Source organism: Pleurodeles waltl, chromosome 1_1, assembly GCF_031143425.1.
Source record: "Pleurodeles waltl isolate 20211129_DDA chromosome 1_1, aPleWal1.hap1.20221129, whole genome shotgun sequence".
Classification (NCBI taxonomy): Eukaryota; Metazoa; Chordata; class Amphibia; order Caudata; family Salamandridae; genus Pleurodeles; species Pleurodeles waltl.
In genome coordinates, this window is record NC_090436.1 from 717,009,792 (window position 1) to 717,032,641 (window position 22,850).

General features: G+C 48.0%; 1 protein-coding gene across 2 annotated transcripts in view; it reads left to right on the top strand.

The window, feature by feature from the left end:
- Positions 1–22,850, top strand: part of ADAMTS19 (ADAM metallopeptidase with thrombospondin type 1 motif 19) — a 1,141,020-nt gene that overhangs the window by 280,702 nt on the left and 837,468 nt on the right. The gene's annotated exons all lie outside the window — the stretch shown is intronic.

Sequence of the window (22,850 nt, forward strand, 5' to 3'; positions counted from 1 at the left end):
GGGTTCTTTTCAACTAGCAAACGTTTATCGCACAAGATACAGGTGCACATTTTATGCAGATTGTCATTTATTACGTGCCTAGCATTTAGCATCTCTGCTTCTCGAAGATAGGCAATCAGTGTATCAAAGATGTTTGTGTCGTGCTGTTGGTGCATGGAAAGGACGTCCCCTATCCATGTTTGACCTAAAACTACGCCACCTGGCCACTGACTAGGCCTTTGCTACTTGTAATGATATACATTGTACTGGTTTACCACTGACAAAGGGTGGTTGTGCCAGCTTATATTTTAAAAAGTCTTCAATCAATCCATATAGTATTAAAGTCTATTAAATAAGGGCACAGGCATCATAATGTGGAGAAATGGGCCCTTAGGTTCCATGTAGATACACAAGTATGCAATGCAATGCACACATTCAGCTGTGTGGTGTTGTCTGACAGTTTGACCAGTTTAAAGATTGGTGTAGGAAAGTATGACTTACTCTTAAAATATGCCTACCTTACTCATGAATTTCAGAAAGAAACCAGGCGTTCTCTTGGTGTTCTCCTGGCTTACTCCTGAAATTCGGGAGCACTGCAAAGCAGGTTATAGCAAACTGTTAGAAATGGTGTCTTTGGTTGACAGTCAGGTTACCCCCTGTTCAAGCAAAGACCCTCACTCTAGTCAGGGTAAAAGAGAATCACCCTCAGCTAACCCCTGCTTATCCCCTTGGTAGCTTGGCAGAGCAGTAGGCTTAACTTCAGAGTGCTAGGTGTAAAGTATTTGTACCAACACACACAGGGGGTCATTCTGACCCTGGCGGCCGGTGACCGCCAGGGTCACTGACCACAGGAGCACCGCCAACAGGCTGGCGGTGCTCCCTCGAGCATTCTGACCGCGACGGTTCAGCCGCGGTCAGAAGCGGAAAGTCGGCGGTCTGCCGCCGACTTTCCGCAGCTCGGGGGAATCCTCCATGGCGGCGGAGCGCGCTCCGCCGCCATGGGGATTCAGACACCCCCTACCGCCATCCTGTTCATGGCGGGAAACCCGCCATGAACAGGATGGCGGTAGGGGGTGCCGCGGGGCCCCTGGGGGCCCCTGCAGTGCCCATGCCAATGGCATGGGCACTGCAGGGGCCCCCGTAAGAGGGCCCCGCAAAGTATTTCAGTGTCTGCTATGCAGACACTGAAATACGCGACGGGTGCCACTGCACCCGTCGCACCTTCCCACTACGCCGGCTCAATTCTGAGCCGGCGTCCTCATGGGAAGGTTGATTTGCCCTGGGCTGGCGGGCGGCCTTTTGGCGGCCGCCCGCCAGCCCAGGGCAAATCTCAGAATCACCGCAGCGGTCTTTCGACCGCGGTGCGGTGTTCTGACGGGGTTACTTTGGCGGGCGGCCTCCGCCGCCCGCCAAAGTAAGAATGAGCCCCACAGTAACTTAATGAAAACACTACAAAATGACACAGCACCAGTTTAGAAAAATAGGAAATATTTATCTAAACAAAACAAGACGAAAACGACAAAAATCCAACATACACAAGTCAAGTTATGAATTTTTAAAGATTAAACAAAAATATAGCGCTTAGAAACAAAAATGCTTCGATGAGGTGTTCACACAGCGTCGTGACGGAGTCGTTCCCAACAGGCCGACACCAGCGGCGCCGGATACGGAGTCACGTAGACCCCCAAGTACAGTACCTTTGGTGAAGAGTGAAAACAAGCCGATGCGCCAAGTCGGGGATCGCGGCGTCTGTGCGAAACGCTGAATCCGCGCACTTCGAGCGGCGTCGGTTACGACGTGGTGCAGTGACTTCCACGGAGTCGCGGACTTCAGCGGGGCTGCCGCGGCGTCGGGCCTGCAAAGAGCGTCGCGTTCCAGCGAAGGTCACGGCGTCGGGTGCAGGTGGCGTCACCGGATTCAGCAGCGGGGTCGGTCCGAAGTCGTCCGAAGTCGATTTCCTTCGATTTCCACCAGCTTTCCTTTCAAGGTCCCAAGGACTGGTTAGGGCACCACTTGCCAGAGCAGGAGTCTCTCCAGAGACTCCAGGTGCTAGCAGAGAGAAGTCTTCGCTGTCCCTGAGACTTCAAACAACAGGAGGAAAGCTCTAAATCAAGCCCTTGGAGATTTCTTCACAAGATGGAAGGCACACAAAGTCCAGTCTTTGCCCTCTTACTCTGGCAGAAGCAGCACTGCAGGAAAGCTCCACAAAGCACAGTCACAGGCAGGGCAGCACTTCGTCCTCAGCTATTCAGCTCTTCTCCAGGCAGAGGTTCCTCTTGGTTCCAGAAGTATTTTTAAAGTCTGTAGATTTGGGTGCCCTTCTTATACCCAATTTCTCCTTTGAAGTAGGCCTACTTCAAAGTAAAGTCTCTTTTGAATGTGAAATCCTGCCTTGCCCAGGCCAGGCCCCAGACACTCACCAGGGGGTTGGAGACTGCATTGTGTGAGGACAGGCACAGCCCTTTCAGGTGTAAGTGACCACTCCTCCCCTCCCTCCTAGCACAGATGGCTCATCAGGAAATGCAGACTACACCCCAGCTCCTTTTGTGTCACTGTCTAGTGTGAGGTGCAACCAGCCCAACTGTCAAACTGACCCAGACAGGGAATCCACAAACAGGCAGAGTCACAGAAATGGTATAAGCAAGAAAATGCTCACTTTCTAAAAGTGGCATTTTCAAACACAGAGACCCCAAACTCCACATGCCCATCCGTTCCCAAAGGGAATCTACACTTTAATCAGATTTAAAGGTAGCCCCCATGTTAACCTATGAGAGGGACAGGCCTTGCAACAGTGAAAAACGAATTTAGCAATATTTCACTGTCAGGACCTATAAAACACATTACTATGGATGTTATTCTAACTTTGGAGGAGTGTTAATCCGTCCCAAAAGTGACGGTAAAGTGACGGATATACCACCAGCCGTATTACGAGTTCCATAGGATATAATGGACTCGTAATACGGCTGGTGGTAAATCCGTCACTTTTCCGTCACTTTTGGGACGGATTAACACCTCCTCCAAAGTTAGAATAACCCCCTATATGTCCTACCTTAACCATACTCTGCACCCTGCCCTTGGGGCTACCTAGGGCCTACCTTAGGGGTGCCTTACATGTAAGAAAAGGGAAGGTTTAGGCCTGGCAAGTGGTTACACTTGCCAAGTCGAATTTACAGTGCACATTTACACACACAGACACTGCAGTTGCAGGACTGAGACATGATTATAGGGTTACTTGTGTGGGTGGCACAACCAGTGCTGCAGGCCCACTAATAACATTTGATTTACAGGCCCTGGGCACCTCTAGTGCACTTTACTAGGGACTTAACAGTAAAACAAATATGCCAATCATGGAGAACAAATTACATACACATTTTAAACAGGAGCACTTGCACTTTAGAACTGGTTAGCAGTGGTAAAGTGCCCAGAGTAATAAAAACAGCAAAATCAGAGCCCAGCACACATCAATAACCTGGGGAACAGAGGCAAAATGTTAAGGGAGACCACGCCAAATATGAAAAGTCTAACACAAACTACTTGCGAATAACGCCCTAATGAACTCTGTTGAGTTGTCTCTTAAAGGTTATGCTGCATCAGTTGCCAGTACCAATAAGGCTATTCACTATCTTATATCATCTCTGTTTTGTGTGTAACCGTGTTGCTTACATTTTATAATCACTATTTAAGAAGGAAGTGGTGTAGCTAGCTGCCCACTCAGATCCATTGCATCCTTTGAGCTGAGTGGGTTTCTATTGTTATGTACTGAAAGTCACTGACTCCAAACCAAATAGATAGTAAATGTAGGAAATAAGATTAGGATACAAATATGGTACTTGAGTAAAGATTTGTTAATTTGGCTGCAGAACGAAAAATACTGACCTGCAGTTAAAATGCCTCAACATGGACGAGTCTGAGTCTCGACAGGTTTCATTGTTGTGCCTGAGACTTTAATTTTCATGGGGAAGACACTGTGAAGCCAGAGGTAGCCCAACTCTTCCCTGATATGAATGTTTTGAGCACATTTTCGCCCTGCTAATGTGGCAGGTTACACCTTAGATATAATTTTCACAAACTCTCTGCTGTTAGAGAGCGACTGTCTACTTCCTCTAATGTGGACTGACCATCATCTAATTAAATTTCAGATAGTCAAGGCTGTCGTAACTGTCAAGTCTGCCAAATATGACAGAATAGCCCATAGACCCTGTATTCTCCAAGACTTTTTATCCCATTGAGGTTTCTCAGGGCTCAGATATCCATGCAATGCTGTCTGATTATCATAGCACTCTCTCTGTAGATGTTTGACAGGATCGCCACTTTCAAACAGGCTAGACCCATCTCTTGTGCATGGTAGTCTGTGGACCTAAGAAGTAGGAAATCAGTCTATAAAAGGCTTGAAAGAAGATGGCGTCAATCTAAAATTTCAGAAAATAAAGAAGCCTATATGTCAGTGCTTACCAGTTATTTTAGACAAATCAGAATGGCCCGGGAAAGTTTTATCGCAGGTAAAATCGAGCTGGCAGGCAACTTGTCTAAAGTACCCTAAAAAGTGGTCAATGACTTTACAAAGCCACATGCCTGTTACCTCACCATCCCTGTATTAGAACAGCTATGCAATTTCTTGGCAGATTTTTTGCAAGGAGAAAATAGATGCTATGTATTAGAATTTCATCATTTTTCAGAGGCTGGCTGTTCTAACCAGTTTCAATATGCTCCACCTGATACTACATTCTATTTGGATGGGTTTGAACCTTTTACATTAAACAAATTCAGGGGCTGTTAGCAAGTGCCAAATCTAGTTCAACCTCTGACTTATGTCCTCCTAGGATCACTGCTTGTCTATTAAACTAGATTGCATCTACCATTTCCTGTCTTTTTAACCTATCTCTAGACATAGCCAAACTTTCCTTAGCCTGGAAGGCCGCACAGATGTTGCCAATATTTTAAAAGAAAACTAACGCAGACCCAATGTACTTATCCAACTACTGCCCCATTTCACTTTTTCTACCATTGGAACGTCTGGTAAATATGCTGCTTTTGGCATATTTGGAGGACTATAAGTTTCTTGATCCTTCCCAAACCGGATTCAGAGATTTTCATAACACTGAGATTGCATTGGAGGCAGTTACCAATACCATCTGTCTGTCCTTAGATACTGGCTCCCCTGCCATGCTCATGCTGCTGGATTTATCAGCAGCCTTTGAAACCGTTTGTCACACAATACTAATTTGCAGGTTGTGTGAGATAGGTATCTCGGGCAAAGCCTTATTATGGCTTGTTAACTTAGACAACCAGACAGAGAGGACTGCTCTGGGCTCTTTCAAGTCTTGCACCATACAGATTAACAAGGGGGTCCCCCAGAGTTCCTTGTTGATCCCTACATTATTCAACAGCTAGGTGGCCCCCCCTTAACAAGATTACTAAATCTTGTAGTTTTGATGTTCTTTGATACATAAATGATACTCAATTAATCATCTGGTTTGGCCAGGACTTGGATGGGGTAAAACATTGCTTTAGAGATTGTGGGAGAAGGATTGCTGGGGGGAGAGGAGGTCTCCAGAGCCATCATTGGCTCCCCGAGGGGGGCTTCCTTCCCATGACTATTGTCCCAGGGAGGTGGTGGTCCCCGGGGCTCTGAAATAGACGCCCTTTACTCTTTTGTTGTAGCCCCAGGAAGGAAGTGGCCCCTGGGGCTGCAGGGGGTGTGCACCCTGCTTTGTGTTTATTTAAAGCCCTGGGGAGGAGGTGGTCCCAGGAGCTGGGAGTGGGCGCATGGCCTTTCTTACATTTCACATTTTGCCCCAGAGAGAGGGCGGGCCCCGGGGCTGTGGGGGGGGGGGAGCTGCGCACCCCCTGTTTTGTGTTTATTTAAAGCCCCAGGAAGAGGTGGTCCCAGGAGCTGTGGGGGGACGCATGGCCTGCATACAATTAGCATTAAGCCCCAGGGAGGTGGCAGTCCCCAAGGCTGAGGGGGAGCATGAACCCCTCCACGGAGAATAAACATTTAAGCCCATGGGAGGTGGCGGTCCCCGGGGCAGAGATAAGCCCAGGATGAGGGCCCGTGCGCCCCTCTCCTTCATTTTAAACATGCCCTGGAGACCTGGCTCACCCTGGGGTTTTCATCATTTTTTAAATTTGTACCACAAGTTTGTGACGCTGCTGTGGATTTGTGGTAGTTTTTTTTTTTTTAAGTGCTTTTCTGCCCTGGCATTGTCCCTCTGGGACCCCAGCACTAGAGCTAAGGAGCCAGGGTGTCTCTACCCTGTCCCCTTTTCCTTTTTTTGCATTTTTTGTTGACCGAGACCCAAGATGTCTGCCAACATTTCATGATTGAAGTGTTGGCAGCCAAACAGAGCTGTGTATTTTCCTGCACAAGTTCGTCATTATTCACGAAGACATTGCGATGGATCTGCTGCCCTAGGTATACAAATTTATTTATTTCGGGCTGTAGTCGTGTCTTAAGTTCCTGTGGGAGTTAACATGGGAAATGCAACTTTTTTGACCCACGCCTTTTTCTCGGCCCCCGCTTGATGTATCACCCCAAAACTTTCCGTGCACAACAAGAATCACCAGGGCACTTTTTTGGGAGAAATTTGTGGAAGATTTGTCAAATTGTGCCAAAGATAGAGGCAAGTCAAAAAACTATTTCTATGGAAGTATGGTCCTATATCTTTTTTGGGAATGACCGCACTCACAGGGATGGTGACCTGCTGGGGAAAGCAGACCACCATGTCTGTGACTGCTATTAAAATAAAGCAATTTGTTTTAAATGCAGACCATTTTCATTAAAGGAAAACAGGATGCATTTCAAACAAAAAAAGGAAAAGGGGACCACTACTTATTCTGAATACATTTTCACAACCATTCACGAAGGGGAAAGTATCACTTGGTGACCCCTTCCCTTTTGCAAATGGATTAACACCAGTTTGAAATTGCTGTTAAATGCAATTGTTTTGCGACTGCATTAATGGTCACAAAGCAGTCTGGCCCCTTCCTAATTATGCGTGAAAACACACCTGACATACATACCTGAGTAAATCTTGTGCACCTCTGAAACAGCATGACCTGTTGTAGACACAAAAGAAAGACCACTCAGAAGACTTATGACATTGAGCTAAATCAGTTATTCTAATTTGAATACAAGAAATCCACAAGCAGCTGTTTTCAAAGAGAAGTCCCAAGGTTAGAACTTGGAAAATAAAAGCATCATTTCAGTGGCAAACCCCTAGATCTGGCCCTGAATAATATACCATGATAAGAGAACAACCACAGGGTGAATTTTTTTTAAAGAACATATCTCGAACCCATTGTTGCTTATATGAAATTGCCAATATGCTGTGTATACGTTCATCTGTACCTCATAAATAGCAAAAAGTGAAAAGACCTTCATCTCTTTCATAAGTACCAGTTTGTCAGAATGAAAACTTTATTTGACCTGGGTGAGCTCGTTCCGAACCCTGTACTGGAACCATTACAAATTGAGGGGAGTTACCACTATACTGTATGTGTTTCTTTTAAAGTATTAGGAAAAATGGTCCATTTTTATCTGAACCCAGAAAATCACTTCACAAACCAAGTGAAGTTACCATTCATCTGCCCACCTCACCGAACTGTTTTTAATTTAATTATTTGAAGGAGGGGCACATGCGTCCCCCTCCCTGAGCTGTATTCCGCTCCAGGGACCCTACCCTCTGGGGCCCAGTGTCTCTAATATAACTCTTAAAAAGGCCCTCAGGACCCCTTTCTCCAGGGATGTTAATTGAAAGGGAGTGTGGCCATGTGCTCCCCCTTGAGCCTTTAATGGTCCTGGGGACCCCATCCTCAGGGACCAGCCTACTGGTTGTATCTCAAGGGGCCCCTCCCTGAGACATGTGCCTGCTCATGCCTGGCAAGAGCATTTTCAAATCTGCAAAATGGGAGCAAACATAAAGTCTGCTCCCATGGGATGGGAGCTTTAAAAATGCTCCTGCCAGAGGGGCATAGACTTGAGATCCATTTTCCTGACAGCACTGATGAGGGCAGGGAAACAGAACTAGAGAAGAACTGCTACCCGGTGGAAGCAGCATAAATAGCTGATCTCCCCAGGCAGGAGTAATGCTGGCACCCGCAGCATGCAAGGAGCCTTTTGGGCCACGGGAGCCCTGGAGCTCCCACCATGGCCCAAAATGTTGTGCTTGTTGGGTGCCCCTTGGTGGACACATATATCAAAGGCAGGCCCTGGGGTATAGAGTCTCCAGGGCTGAAAATGGCTCTGGGAGGAGGGCTGCACACTGTTGCCCCTTAAAAAATGCATTGGGGCATGGGGGATGTGGTCTCGGTGGCCTAGATGGCTCGGGGCATATGAAGACAGTGGGAGGGGTGAAGTGCAGCCCCCTCCCCTTTTAAAAAAGGCACGGCCCTGGGAATGGGGTCCATGGGTTGATAATAGGTTGGTCCCCCCGGCGCATTTGAAGTGTGAGGGAGAGGGCTGTGCAGCCCCCCTCCCTTTTTAACAAAATATGGCCCTGGAGGATGACACCTCCCTCTGCTTTTTAAAAATGGACTGTCCCAGGGGATGGGGCCTAATAAGGTTCAAGAAGGAGGGCAACGTAGCCTCTACCCTTTTTATATTTGGCCCAAGTGAATTAAGTTCTCAGAGCCTATTGGTCTTGTAGATAAGGTCCACTCAGCCCCCCTTCTCTTTCTTATTTCATTTGGCTTTGGGAATGGGATGCCTGGAGCCTAGTAAGGCTTAGGTAGAGGGTTGCCTGCCCGCTGCCTTTAGATTTGGCCCTGGGGATGGGGTCCATGTGCCTATTAAGGCTCAGGGAGGGAAGCCGTGTGGCTCCTCTCCCCTGCTTATGAAAATATGGCTCCAGGGAATGGGATCCCTGGGGCCTAATAAGGCTCAGGTTGGGAGACCACGCAGCTCCCCTCCTCTTTTAATAAATTGACAGCCCCAGGGAATGGGGTCCCTGGGACATAATAAGGCTTATGGAATGGGCAACTCAGCCCCTTCCCCTTTTTTTACTATATTAGGCCCCGGGGTCCCATAAGGCATAGCGGCATGCTGGGCCATCGTAACGTCATTTTCTTTTACACTCCGGTGGTGCAGAGTGCCGGCCCATATTTACAAAGCCACCTTAATTGGTTATTTGTGGCCTTGTAAATATGGACACTCTTCATGCATAACACTGCATAAAAGGTGCATTCCGTGGGTGTTGCTTCGGGTGTTCCCAGGCAACACCTATGGAACCCGAAGGAATCTGTTGAATTCCCAGATTTGCAAGTCTGGGTATGTGTCAGATTCCTACACCATCTCAGGGATGGGATAAGAATATGCAACAGGAAGAAATATCTTTATTTCTCCCCGTTTCTTCCTCTTTCTCATTCTGTTGCACACATAGAAAAAGGAAAACACCTCTTGTGATTGTTTTTGTGCAGGAAGATTTCCCTTCCTGCACAAATACAATCATCCCTGCAACGCAGGCATTCTTGCACCATGGTTCAAGGGTGCCTACGTTCGCGCTAGGCAGCACTTGTGCGGTGGTAGAGGACAGGAATGCACCATATCTTGTAGATATGACTAATTTCTACCTTTTCTCAGTGGTGTAGGGTGGCACAGCAAGGTACGTGCTATGCCACCCTACACCACATGCCTTGTAAATGAGGCTCTAAGTATTGTAAGCAGCTTTGAGTTATTAGACAGGGTCATCTCAGCATGACAATTTCTACATAATATAGAATATTGTGTGCACCCGGTACTAACATATGTACATGTGCTTGTTTTGCGTCAGAAGATGGGCTCTCTGTAAATTGTCACCACAGTATAAAGGCTGCAGGTAGTATCCTTAGCACCTTCATATATTGATTATTTTACGCAAATAGTGTCCTTTTTGACAAATGGTGCATAGAGTGTACACTGTCCTTAACCCCTTCTGTGCCCAGGACGTAATGGTTACGTCCTGAGGCACAGTGCTGCTGTGCCCAGGACGTAACCATTACGTCCTGTGCACAGAGCCCAGAGGGAGCGCTCTCGCTCCCTCTGTGGGATTCCCCCCCACCCCCCCAAGTCAGGGATGGAAGGGGAAGCCCTTCCCCTCCCACCCCCGACCCCCCCAACCCCCCCTGTGACGTCAGCGCGCGAGCGCGCGCTGATTAGTCACAGGGTCTCCCCCATCGCGCTGGAAGCAGAGCTTCCAGCGCGATTGAAAAAGAAATGCTTTTGCATTTCTTTTTCAATCCCATGGGGGAGGCCCCGAGAGGCTTCAAAGGGAAGGAAATGTATTTCCTTCCCTTTGAAGTCTCTCACAGGTTTCAAAAGCCGGATTGCTTGCAATCCGGCTTTTGAAACCCCACTAGACACCAGGGATTTTTTTTTTTCTTGAAATTGGCAAAAGGGAGCGACCCCTTGGGCAAGGGTCGCTCCCAGGGGGGCATTTTTTTAGGAAGGCCTTTTCTGCCCCCCCTGGGGGCAGATTGGCCTATTATTAGGCCGATCTGCCCCCAGGGGGGGCAGAAACCTCTAGGCACCAGGGACCTTTTTTCTTTATTTTTTTTTTTTGTGATGAATTCTTTTTTTTTAGGTGGGGAGCGATCCCTTAGGCAAGGGTCGCTCCCCTACGGGGCAATATATATTTAGGCCATTTCTGCCCCCCTTGGGGGCAGATTGGCCTATTTTGATAAGGCCAATCTGCCCCCAAGGGGGGCAGAAACCATTAGACACCAGGGAGTTTGTTTTTGCGCGCAAATGTCACGCAACAAAGCGACCCCTTTGGCAAGGGTCGCTCCCAGGGGGGGCAATTTTTTGGGAAGGCCTTTTCTGCCCCCAGGGGGGGGAAGAAACCTCTAGGCGCCAGGGCAAATTTTTTTTTTGTGTTTTTTTTTTTTGTTCTTTTTTTTTTTTTAGAGATGGGGAGCGACCCATCAGGCAAGGGTCGCTCCCGGGGGGTGGGGGTTGGGGGGGCAAATTTATTTTAGGCCATTTCTGCCCCCCCGGGGGACAGATCGGCCTATTATTAGGCCGAACTGCCCCCGGGGGGGGGGGCAGAACACTCTAGGCGCCAGGGCAATTTTTTTTTTGTGTTTTTTTTTTGTTGTTTCTTTTTTTAGAGATGGGGAGCGACCCATCAGGCAAGGGTCGCTCCCCTGGGGGGGCAAATTGTATTTAGACCATTTCTGCCCCCCTGGGGGCAGATTGGCCGATTTTAGGTCAATCTGCCCCCAAGGGGGCAGAAACCACTAGGCACCGGGGATTTGTTTTTTGGCGCCAATGTCACGCAGGGGGAGCGACCCCGTAGGCAAGGGTCGCTCCTGGGGGGGGGGGGGGTCCCGGTTTGGGGGGGCAAATTTATTTTAGGCCATTTCTGCCCCCCCGGGGGACAGATCGGCCTATTATTAGGCCGAACTGCCCCCGGGGGGGGGGGCAGAACACTCTAGGCGCCAGGGCAATTTTTTTTTGGTGTTTTTTTTTTTTTGTTGTTTCTTTTTTTAGAGATGGGGAGCGACCCATCAGGCAAGGGTCGCTCCCCTGGGGGGGGGCAAATTGTATTTAGACCATTTCTGCCCCTCTGGGGGCAGATTGGCCAATTTTAGGTCAATCTGCCCCCAAGGGGGCAGAAACCACTAGGCACCGGGGATTTGTTTTTTGGCGCCAATGTCACGCAGGGGGAGCGACCCCGTAGGCAAGGGTCGCTCCCGGGGGGGGGGGTGGGGGTTGGGGGGCAAATTTATTTTAGGCCATTTCTGCCCCCCCGGGGGACAGATCGGCCTATTATTAGGCCGAACTGCCCCCGGGGGGGGGCAGAACACTCCAAGCGCCAGGCAATTTTTTTTTTGTGTTTTTTTTTTTTGTTGTTTCTTTTTTTAGAGATGGGGAGCGACCCATCAGGCAAGGGTCGCTCCCCTGGGGGGGCAAATTGTATTTAGACCATTTCTGCCCCCCTGGGGGCAGATTGGCCGATTTTAGGTCAATCTGCCCCCAAGGGGGCAGAAACCACTAAGCACCGGGGATTTGTTTTTTGGCGCCAATGTCACGCAGGGGGAGCGACCCCGTAGGCAAGGGTCGCTCCCGGGGGGGGGGGTGGGGGTTGGGGGGGCAAATTTATTTTAGGCCATTTCTGCCCCCCCGGGGGACAGATCGGCCTATTATTAGGCCGAACTGCCCCCGGGGGGGGGGGCAGAACACTCTAGGCGCCAGGGCAATTTTTTTTTGTGTTTTTTTTTTTTGTTTCTTTTTTTAGAGATGGGGAGCGACCCATCAGGCAAGGGTCGCTCCCCTGGGGGGGCAAATTGTATTTAGACCATTTCTGCCCCCCTGGGGGCAGATTGGCCAATTTTAGGTCAATCTGCCCCCAAGGGGGCAGAAATCACTAGGCACCGGGGATTTGTTTTTTGGCGCCAATGTCACGCAGGGGGAGCGACCCCGTAGGCAAGGGTCGCTCCCGGGGGGGGGTGGGGGCTGGGGGGGCAAATTTATTTTAGGCCATTTCTGCCCCCCCGGGGGACAGATCGGCCTATTATTAGGCCGAACTGCCCCCGGGGGGGGGGGCAGAACACTCTAGGCGCCAGGGCAATTTTTTTTTTGTGTTTTTTTTTTTTTGTGTTTCTTTTTTTAGAGATGGGGAGCGACCCATCAGGCAAGGGTCGCTCCCCTGGGGGGGCAAATTGTATTTAGACCATTTCTGCCCCCCTGGGGGCAGATTGGCCAATTTTAGGTCAATCTGCCCCCAAGGGGGCAGAAACCACTAGGCACCGGGGATTTGTTTTTTGGCGCCAATGTCACGCAGGGGGAGCGACCCCGTAGGCAAGGGTCGCTCCCGGGGGGGGTGTGGGGGCTGGGGGGGCAAATTTATTTTAGGCCATTTCTGCCCCCCCGGGGGGCAGATCGGCCTATTATTAGGCCGATCTGCCACCGGGGGGGGGGGGGGCAGAAACCTCTAGGCGCCAGGGGAATTTTTCATTTTTTTTTTCTTTGTTTTTTTTTTTTAGAGATGGGGAGCGACCCATCAGGCAAAAGTCGCTCCCCTGGGGGACAAATTGTATTTAGGCCATTTCTGCCCCCCTTGGGGGCAGATTGGCTGAGTTTAGGTCAACCTGCCCCCAAGGGGGCAGAAACCACTAGGCACCGGGGATTTGTTTTTTGGCGCCAATGTCACGCAGGGGGAGCGACCCCGTAGGCAAGGGTCGCTCCCGGGGGGGGGGGTGGGTGTTGGGGGGGCAAATTTTATTTTAGGCCATTTCTTCCCCCCCGGGGGGCAGATCGGCCTATTATTAGGCCGATCTGCCCCCAGGGGGGGGGGGGGCAGAAACCTCTAGGCGCCAGGGGAATTTTTCTTTTTTTTCTTTTTTTTTTTCTTTGTTTTTTTTTTTTTTAGAGATGGGGAGCGACCCATCAGGCAAAAGTCGCTCCCCTGGGGGACAAATTGTATTTAGGCCATTTCTGCCCCCCTTGGGGGCAGATTGGCTGAGTTTAGGTCAACCTGCCCCCAAGGGGGCAGAAACCACTAGGCACCGGGGATTTGTTTTTTTGGTGCCAATGTCACGCAGGGGGAGCGACCCCGTAGGCAAGGGTCGCTCCCGGCGGGGGAGGGTGGGGGTTGGGGGGGGCAAATTTATTTTAGGGCATTTCTGCCCCCCCCCCCCCCCTGGGGCCGGCTGAGCTACAGGCCAAACACCACAGGTAGGAACCTTGCAAAAAACACCTCTGTTTTCTGTGAAAAAATATGTTGTGTCCACGTTGTGTTTTGGGCCATTTCCTTTTGTGGGCGCTAGGCCTACCCACAGAAGTGATGTACCATTTTTATCGAGAGACTTAGGGGAATGCTGGGTGGAAGGAAATTTGTGGCTCCTCTCAGATTCCAGAACTTTCTGTCACCGAAATGAGAGGAAAAAGTGTTTTTTGGGCCAAATTTTGATGTTTGCAAAGGATTCTGGGTAACATAACCTGGTCAGAGCCCCGCAAGTCACCCCATCTTGGATTCCCCTGGGTTTCTAGTTTTCAAAAATGCACTGGTTTGCTAGGTTTCCTCAGGTGTCGGCTGAGCTACAGGCCAAAATCCACAGGTAGGCACTGCTTTTTATAAAAAAATGTGATGTCTCCACGTTGTGTTTTGGGCCCTTTCCTTTCGTGGGCGCTAGTCCTACCCACACAAGTGAGGTATCATTTTTATCGGGAGACTTGGGGGAACGCTGGGTAGAAGGAAATTTGTGGCTCCTCTCAGATTCCAGAACTTTCTGCCACAGAAATGTGAGTAACATGTGTATTTTTACCCAAATTTTGAGGTTTGCAAAGGATTCTGGGTAACAGAACCTGGTCCGAGCCCCGCAAGTCACCCCTCCTTGGATTCCCCTAGGTCTCTAGTTCTCAGAAATGCACAGGTTTGGTAGGTTTCCCTAGGTGCCGGCTGAGCTAGAGGCCAAAATCTACAGGTAGGCACTTCGCAAAAAACACCTCTGTTTTTTTCCAAAATTTAGGATGTGTCCACGTTGCGCTTTGGGGTGTTTCCTGTCGCCGGCGCTAGGCCTACCCACGCAAGTGAGGTATCATTTTTATCGGGAGACTTGGGGGAACGCTGGGTGGAAGGAAATTTGTAGCTCCTCTCAGATTCCAGAACTTTCTGCCACAGAAATGTGAGGGACATGTGTTTTTTTAGCCAAATTTTGAGGTTTGCAAAGGATTCTGGGTAACAGAACCTGGTCCGAGCCCCGCAAGTCACCCCTCCTTGGATTCCCCTAGGTGTCTAGTTTTCAGAAATGCACAGGTTTGGTAGGTTTCCCTAGGTGCCGGCTGAGCTAGAGGCCAAAATCTACAGGTAGGCACTTCGCAAAAAACACCTCTGTTTTTTTCCAAAATTTAGGATGTGTCCACGTTGCGCTTTGGGGTGTTTCGTGTCGCCGGCGCTAGGCCTACCCACGCAAGTGAGGTATCATTTTTATCGGGAGACTTGGGGGAACGCTGGGTGGAAGGAAATTTGTAGCTCCTCTCAGATTCCAGAACTTTCTGCCACAGAAATATGAGGGACATGTGTTTTTTTAGCCAAATTTTGAGGTTTGCAAAGGATTCTGGGTAACAGAACCTGGTCCGAGCCCCGCAAGTCACCCCTCCTTGGATTCCCATAGGTCTCTAGTTTTCAGAAATGCACAGGTTTGGTAGGTTTCCCTAGGTGCCGGCTGAGCTAGAGGCCAAAATCTACAGGTAGGCACTTCGCAAAAAACACCTCTGTTTTTTTCCAAAATTTAGGATGTGTCCACGTTGCGCTTTGGGGTGTTTCCTGTCGCCGGCGCTAGGCCTACCCACGCAAGTGAGGTATCATTTTTATCGGGAGACTTGGGGGAACGCTGGGTGGAAGGAAATTTGTAGCTCCTCTCAGATTCCAGAACTTTCTGCCACAGAAATGTGAGGGACATGTGTTTTTTTAGCCAAATTTTGAGGTTTGCAAAGGATTCTGGGTAACAGAACCTGGTCTGAGCCACACAAGTCACCCCTCCTTGGAATCCCCTAGGTCTCTAGTTTTCAGAAATGTACAGGTTTGGTAGGTTTCCCTAGGTGGCGGCTGAGCTAGAGGCCAAAATCTCCAGGTAGTCACTTTGCTAAAAACAGCTCTGTTTTCTGTGATGTGTCCACGTTGTGTTTTGGGGCATATCCTGTCGCGGGCGCTAGGCCTACCCACACAAGTGAGGTATAATTTTTATCGGGAGACGTGGGGGAACGCTGGGTGGAAGGAAATTTGTGGCTCCTCTCAGATTCCAGAACTTTCTGCCACAGAAATGTGAGGAACATGTGTTTTTTTAGCCAAAGTTTGAGGTTTGCAAAGGATTCTGGGTAACAGAACCTGGTCCGAGCCACACAAGTCACCCCTCCTTGGATTCCCCTAGGTCTCTAGTTTTCAGAAATGCACAGGTTTGGTAGGTTTCCCTAGGTGCCGGCTGAGCTAGAGGCCAAAATCTACAGGTAGTCACTTTGCTAAAAACAGCTCTGTTTTCTGTGATATGTCCACGTTGTGTTTTGGGGCATATCCTGTCGCGGGCGCTAGGCCTACCCACACAAGTGAGGTATCATTTTTATCGGGAGACGTGGGGGAACGCTGGGTGGAAGGAAATTTGTGGCTCCTCTCAGATTCCAGAACTTTCTGCCACAGAAATGTGAGGAACATGTGTTTTTTTAGCCAAATTTTGAGATTTGCAAAGGATTCTGGGTAACAGAACCTGGTCCGAGCCCCGCAAGTCACCCCTCCTTGGATTCCCCTAGGTCTCTAGTTTTCAGAAATGCACAGGTTTGGTAGGTTTCCCTAGGTGGCGGCTGAGCTAGAGGCCAAAATCTACAGGTAGGCACTTCGCAAAAAACACCTCTGTTTTTTTCCAAAATTTAGGATGTGTCCACGTTGCGCTTTGGGGTGTTTCGTGTCGCCGGCGCTAGGCCTACCCACGCAAGTGAGGTATAATTTTTATCGGGAGACTTGGGGGAACGCTGGGTGGAAGGAAATTTGTAGCTCCTCTCAGATTCCAGAACTTTCTGCCACAGAAATGTGAGGGACATGTGTTTTTTTAGCCAAATTTTGAGGTTTGCAAAGGATTCTGGGTAACAGAACCTGGTCCGAGCCCCGCAAGTCACCCCTCCTTGGATTCCCCTAGGTCTCTAGTTTTCAGAAATGCACAGGTTTGGTAGGTTTCCCTAGGTGCCGGCTGAGCTAGAGGCCAAAATCTACAGGTAGGCACTTCGCAAAAAACACCTCTGTTTTTTTCCAAAATTTAGGATGTGTCCACGTTGCGCTTTGGGGTGTTTCCTGTCGCCGGCGCTAGGCCTACCCACGCAAGTGAGGTATCATTTTTATCGGGAGACTTGGGGGAACGCTGGGTGGAAGGAAATTTGTAGCTCCTCTCAGATTCCAGAACTTTCTGCCACAGAAATGTGAGGGACATGTGTTTTTTTAGCCAAATTTTGAGGTTTGCAAAGGATTCTGGGTAACAGAACCTGGTCTGAGCCACACAAGTCACCCCTCCTTGGAATTCCCTAGGTCTCTAGTTTTCAGAAATGTACAGGTTTGGTAGGTTTCCCTAGGTGGCGGCTGAGCTAGAGGCCAAAATCTCCAGGTAGTCACTTTGCTAAAAACAGCTCTGTTTTCTGTGATGTGTCCACGTTGTGTTTTGGGGCATATCCTGTCGCGGGCGCTAGGCCTACCCACACAAGTGAGGTATCATTTTTATCGGGAGACATGGGGGAACGCTGGGTGGAAGGAAATTTGTGGCTCCTCTCAGATTCCAGAACTTTCTGCCACAGAAATGTGAGGAACATGTGTTTTTTTAGCCAAAGTTTGAGGTTTGCAAAGGATTCTGGGTAACAGAACCTGGTCCGAGCCACACAAGTCACCCCTCCTTGGATTCCCCTAGGTCTCTAGTTTTCAGAAATGCACAGGTTTGGTAGGTTTCCCTAGGTGCCGGCTGAGCTAGAGGCCAAAATCTACAGGTAGTCACTTTGCTAAAAACAGCTCTGTTTTCTGTGATATGTCCACGTTGTGTTTTGGGGCATATCCTGTCGCGGGCGCTAGGCCTACCCACACAAGTGAGGTATCATTTTTATCGGGAGACGTGGGGGAACGCTGGGTGGAAGGAAATTTGTGGCTCCTCTCAGATTCCAGAACTTTCTGCCACAGAAATGTGAGGAACATGTGTTTTTTTAGCCAAATTTTGAGATTTGCAAAGGATTCTGGGTAACAGAACCTGGTCCGAGCCCCGCAAGTCACCCCTCCTTGGATTCCCCTAGGTCTCTAGTTTTCAGAAATGCACAGGTTTGGTAGGTTTCCCTAGGTGGCGGCTGAGCTAGAGGCCAAAATCTACAGGTAGTCACTTTGCTAAAAACAGCTCTGTTTTCTGTGATATGTCCACGTTGTGTTTTGGGGCATATCCTGTCGCGGGCGCTAGGCCTACCCACACAAGTGAGGTATCATTTTTATCGGGAGACGTGGGGGAACGCTGGGTGGAAGGAAATTTGTGGCTCCTCTCAGATTCCAGAACTTTCTGCCACAGAAATGTGAGGAACATGTGTTTTTTTAGCCAAATTTTGAGATTTGCAAAGGATTCTGGGTAACAGAACCTGGTCCGAGCCCCGCAAGTCACCCCTCCTTGGATTCCCCTAGGTCTCTAGTTTTCAGAAATGCACAGGTTTGGTAGGTTTCCCTAGGTGGCGGCTGAGCTAGAGGCCAAAATCTACAGGTAGTCACTTTGCTAAAAACAGCTCTGTTTTCTGTGATATGTCCACGTTGTGTTTTGGGGCATATCCTGTCGCGGGCGCTAGGCCTACCCACACAAGTGAGGTATCATTTTTATCGGGAGACATGGGGGAACGCTGGGTGGAAGGAAATTTGTGGCTCCTCTCAGATTCCAGAACTTCCTGCCACAGAAATGTGAGGAACATGTGTTTTTTTAGCCAAATTTTGAGGTTTGCAAAGGATTCTGGGTAACAGAACCTGGTCCGAGCCCCGCAAGTCACCCCTCCTTGGATTCCCCTAGGTCTCTAGTTTTCAGAAATGCACAGGTTTGGTAGGTTTCCCTCGGTGGCGGCTGAGATAGAGGCCAAAATCTACAGGTAGTCACTTTGCTAAAAACAGCTCTGTTTTCTGTGATATGTCCACGTTGTGTTTTGGGGCATATCCTGTCGCGGGCGCTAGGCCTACCCACACAAGTGAGGTATCATTTTTATCGGGAGACGTGGGGGAACGCTGGGTAGAAGGAAATTCGTGGCTCCTCTCAGATTCCAGAACTTTCTGCCACAGAAATGTGAGGAACATGTGTTTTTTTAGCCAAATTTTGAGATTTGCAAAGGATTCTGGGTAACAGAACCTGGTCCGAGCCCCGCAAGTCACCCCTCCTTGGATTCCCCTAGGTCTCTAGTTTTCAGAAATGCACAGGTTTGGTAGGTTTCCCTAGGTGGCGGCTGAGCTAGAGGCCAAAATCTACAGGTAGTCACTTTGCTAAAAACAGCTCTGTTTTCTGTGATATGTCCACGTTGTGTTTTGGGGCATATCCTGTCGCGGGCGCTAGGCCTACCCACACAAGTGAGGTATCATTTTTATCGGGAGACGTGGGGGAACGCTGGGTGGAAGGAAATTTGTGGCTCCTCTCAGATTCCAGAACTTTCTGCCACAGAAATGTGAGGAACATGTGTTTTTTTAGCCAAATTTTGAGGTTTGCAAAGGATTCTGGGTAACAGAACCTGGTCCGAGCCCCGCAAGTCACCCCTCCTTGGATTCCCCTAGGTCTCTAGTTTTCAGAAATGCACAGGTTTGGTAGGTTTCCCTAGGTGGCGGCTGAGCTAGAGGCCAAAATCTACAGGTAGTCACTTTGCTAAAAACAGCTCTGTTTTCTGTGATGTGTCCACGTTGTGATTTGGGGCATATCCTGTCGCGGGTGCTAGGCCTACCCACACAAGTGAGGTATCATTTTTATCGGGAGACGTAGGGGAACGCTGGGTGGAAGGAAATTTGTGGCTCCTCTCAGATTCCCGAACTTTCTGCCACAGAAATGTGAGGAACATGTGTTTTTTTAGCCAAATTTTGAGGTTTGCAAAGGATTCTGGGTAACAGAACCTGGTCCGAGCCACACATGTCACCCCTCCTTGGATTCCCTTAGGTCTCTAGTTTTCAGAAATGCACAGGTTTGGTAGGTTTCCCTAGGTGGCGGCTGAGCTAGAGGCCAAAATCTACAGGTAGTCACTTTGCTAAAAACAGCTCTGTTTTCTGTGATGTGTCCACGTTGTGTTTTGGGGCATATCCTGTCGCGGGTGCTAGGCCTACCCACACAAGTGAGGTACCATTTTTATCGGGAGACTTGGGGGAACATAGATTAGCAAAACAAGTACTATTGCCCCTTGTCTTTCTCTACATTTTTTCCTTCCAAATATAGGAGTGTGTGTAAAAAAGACATCTATTTGAGAAATTCCCTGTAATTCACGTGCTACTATGGTCACCCCGGAATTCAGAGATGTGCAAATAACCACTGCTCCTCAACACCTTATCTTGTGCCCTTTTTGGAAATGCAAAGGTTTTCTTGATAGCAATTTTTTACTCCTTATATTTCAGCAAATGAATTGCTGTATACCCGGTATAGAATGAAAACGCACTGCAGGGTGCAGCTCATTTATTGGCTCTGGGTTCCTCGGGTTCTTGATGAACCTACAAACCCTATATATCCCCGCAACCAGAGGAGTCCAGCAGACGTAACGGTATATTGCTTTCGATAATCTGACATTGCAGGGAAAAGTTACAGAGTAAAACGTAGAGAAAAATTGATGGTTTTTTCACCTCAATTTCAATATTTTTCTTTTTCAGCTGTTATTTTCTGTAGGAAACCCTTGTAGGATCTACACAAATGACCCCTTGCTGAATTCAGAATTTTGTCTACTTTTCAGAAATGTTTAGGTTTCTGGGATCCAGCATTGGTTTCATGACCATTCCTGTCACTGACTGGAAGGAGGCTGAAAGCACAAAAAATTGCACAAATGGGGTATGCCCCAGTAAAATGCCAAAATTGTGTTGAAAAATTGGGTTTTCTGATTCAAGTCTGCCTGTTCCTGAAAGCTGGGAAGCTGCTGAGTTTAGCACCGCAAACCCTTTGTTGATGCCATTTTCAGGGGAAAAACCACAAGCCTTCTTCTGCAGCCACTTTTTCAAATTTTTTTGAAAAAAACAAAATGTTCACTGTATTTTGGCCAATTTCTTGGCCTCCTTCAAGGGAACCCACAAAGTCTGGGTACCTCTAGAATCCCTAGGATGTTGGAAAAAAAGGACGCAAATTTGGCTTGGTTAGCTTATGTGGACAAAAAGTTATGAGGGCCTAAGCGCGAACTGCCCCAAATAGGCAAAAAAAGGCCCGGCACAGGAGGGGGAAAAGGCCTGGCAGCGAAGGGGTTAATAGATACTTTTTATTACTCTGTGGTGTGTTTCTCATGAGGGTTTCACCGTCTACAAACAGTGTGGGACAGAGTGAACTCTCTCCTTAGAATAAACACTGTTTACAGTACCCACTTTTTTACTCATATCAACTCAAGGTAGGGTCGGTGACTGTGAGAGGTTTTATACAGATAAAAGCTGTTCGTTGTAGGGCATTAATTATGGAATGAATGCATGGTTGAGGTAATATTTGTAAAGCACAACTGTTGCTTTAGAAGAAGTGTCCTGGTGCTTGCGGAAGAGAGGTTACAGAGAAGGAGCTGTTCCATGTAGCTGGTGTACTGCTGATTCACCAGGGATTCTAGCATCTTGGCTTGGTGTGGGAGGAGGGAAATGGGTCTACATTTCCTCAGGGTGCGCTGCTCAGTGTTTACTTTTTTAACAAAGGAATCACCAGTGCCTTTTTCCAACTTAGTGGCAACAATCTACATTCAAATGATAGGTTAAAGAGGGCATTGATTTATGGATTAATGGCTGGGGCAGGCAAGTTGCTGAACTTGGAGTATATTTTTTCAACTTTTGAGTGGAAGAAGAGGGAGAGGTCTTCTGCCAGAGATTTATGATGCAGGCATGTTTTGTTTCAATGCTGCTGGCTGCAAAAACATTTTGATGATTTTGAAGATCGTTCTGGGGGTGCTACCCACTGCTGCAATTTGTGAAGAGAAGAAAGAAATGTTGGCTTTTTTCATATTTTTCCCGAACTGTTTGAGGGCAGTGCTATAAGCCCACTTGTCTTCAATGTCAATGTTCCTCTTCCACTTTCATTCCAGTTGTTTGCATTTGAATTTTTCCACCTTGTACTAGGTGTGAACAGACTTTGAATATCTTGCGGAACTTGATTTTGTCTGAAGTAGCATATATTTTGAACACCATTACTAATGAGGATTTCCCATATATCTGTGGTTGATTGTTAACCTGACCTAAGCTACCCGTGAAGTGTATGGTTTAGGGCCAGTGTTGCACATAGCACATGCTTGCCACACCTAAGAGTGTTGTATCTGTGATGGCATTAATGATGCTTCACATTATTCTAATCTATTTTCTACTTACATTCCGGCCTCTACTAGTTTAATGAGTAATGTCTACAATTGAAGCTTGGAAGAGGCCATCAGTGCTGTTGTAGAACATGTCAGGAGTGATGTAATATGTGAGGTCATAAGCAGTGCATGGCAGAGGCGCAAGTTAGAGTTTTCTAACTATAACTGGTGAATTTCTGTGTTGTTTTAGTTCTAAATGTTAATGTTGTCACTGACAAATTCACCTAGCTGTAAATGTTACTTTATCTGTGGTCTGTTGTGTGCCCCATCTAACTCACTTTCAGAGGCACAAATTACTGACTCCTGCCATCAGTCTTATGGTGCAACAGTAAGACACCACCCACATTCCCCCAAACACATAAAGCATTGGCTCAGCTGGACTTTGAGCATAAACTAAGTTCATATTATTAGATAGCATCACAAGACATAATCGTCCTAACATTCATTGCATAAAGGTCAACATATGTCCTTGTTTCGGTGTGCATTATGAACACAGTTTGTCTAATGATTGAGCTCAAGTTGCATGCTGCCATTGTGCTCTTGCTTTATATTCTGTTGGTCGGGGTGTGTTTTTTGCCTTTCAGCTCGTTCTGCTCAGAACTTGATTTGAGTTAATGTAGCTGATTGGTTAAACAGATTTGATAGTAAAATATGCTTGACTGATATACTTTGCTGGAAACGTGTTCCTCCTTAAGCACATTCCAAGAGGGAGCAATCTATGTTTAGATATTTTTGCATCCACGAGAACAAACACGTTTTATGAGAAATGTGTTATTTTCATGAGTAGAGCTCTGTTAGTGCTCTAGATATGTGCTAATGGAGATTGACAATCAGAACTTCAGTAAATGATTATTTAGGCCTGTGATGGATTACTATAATATACACTGACCTTCGGTTATATAATTTGTTTACAATG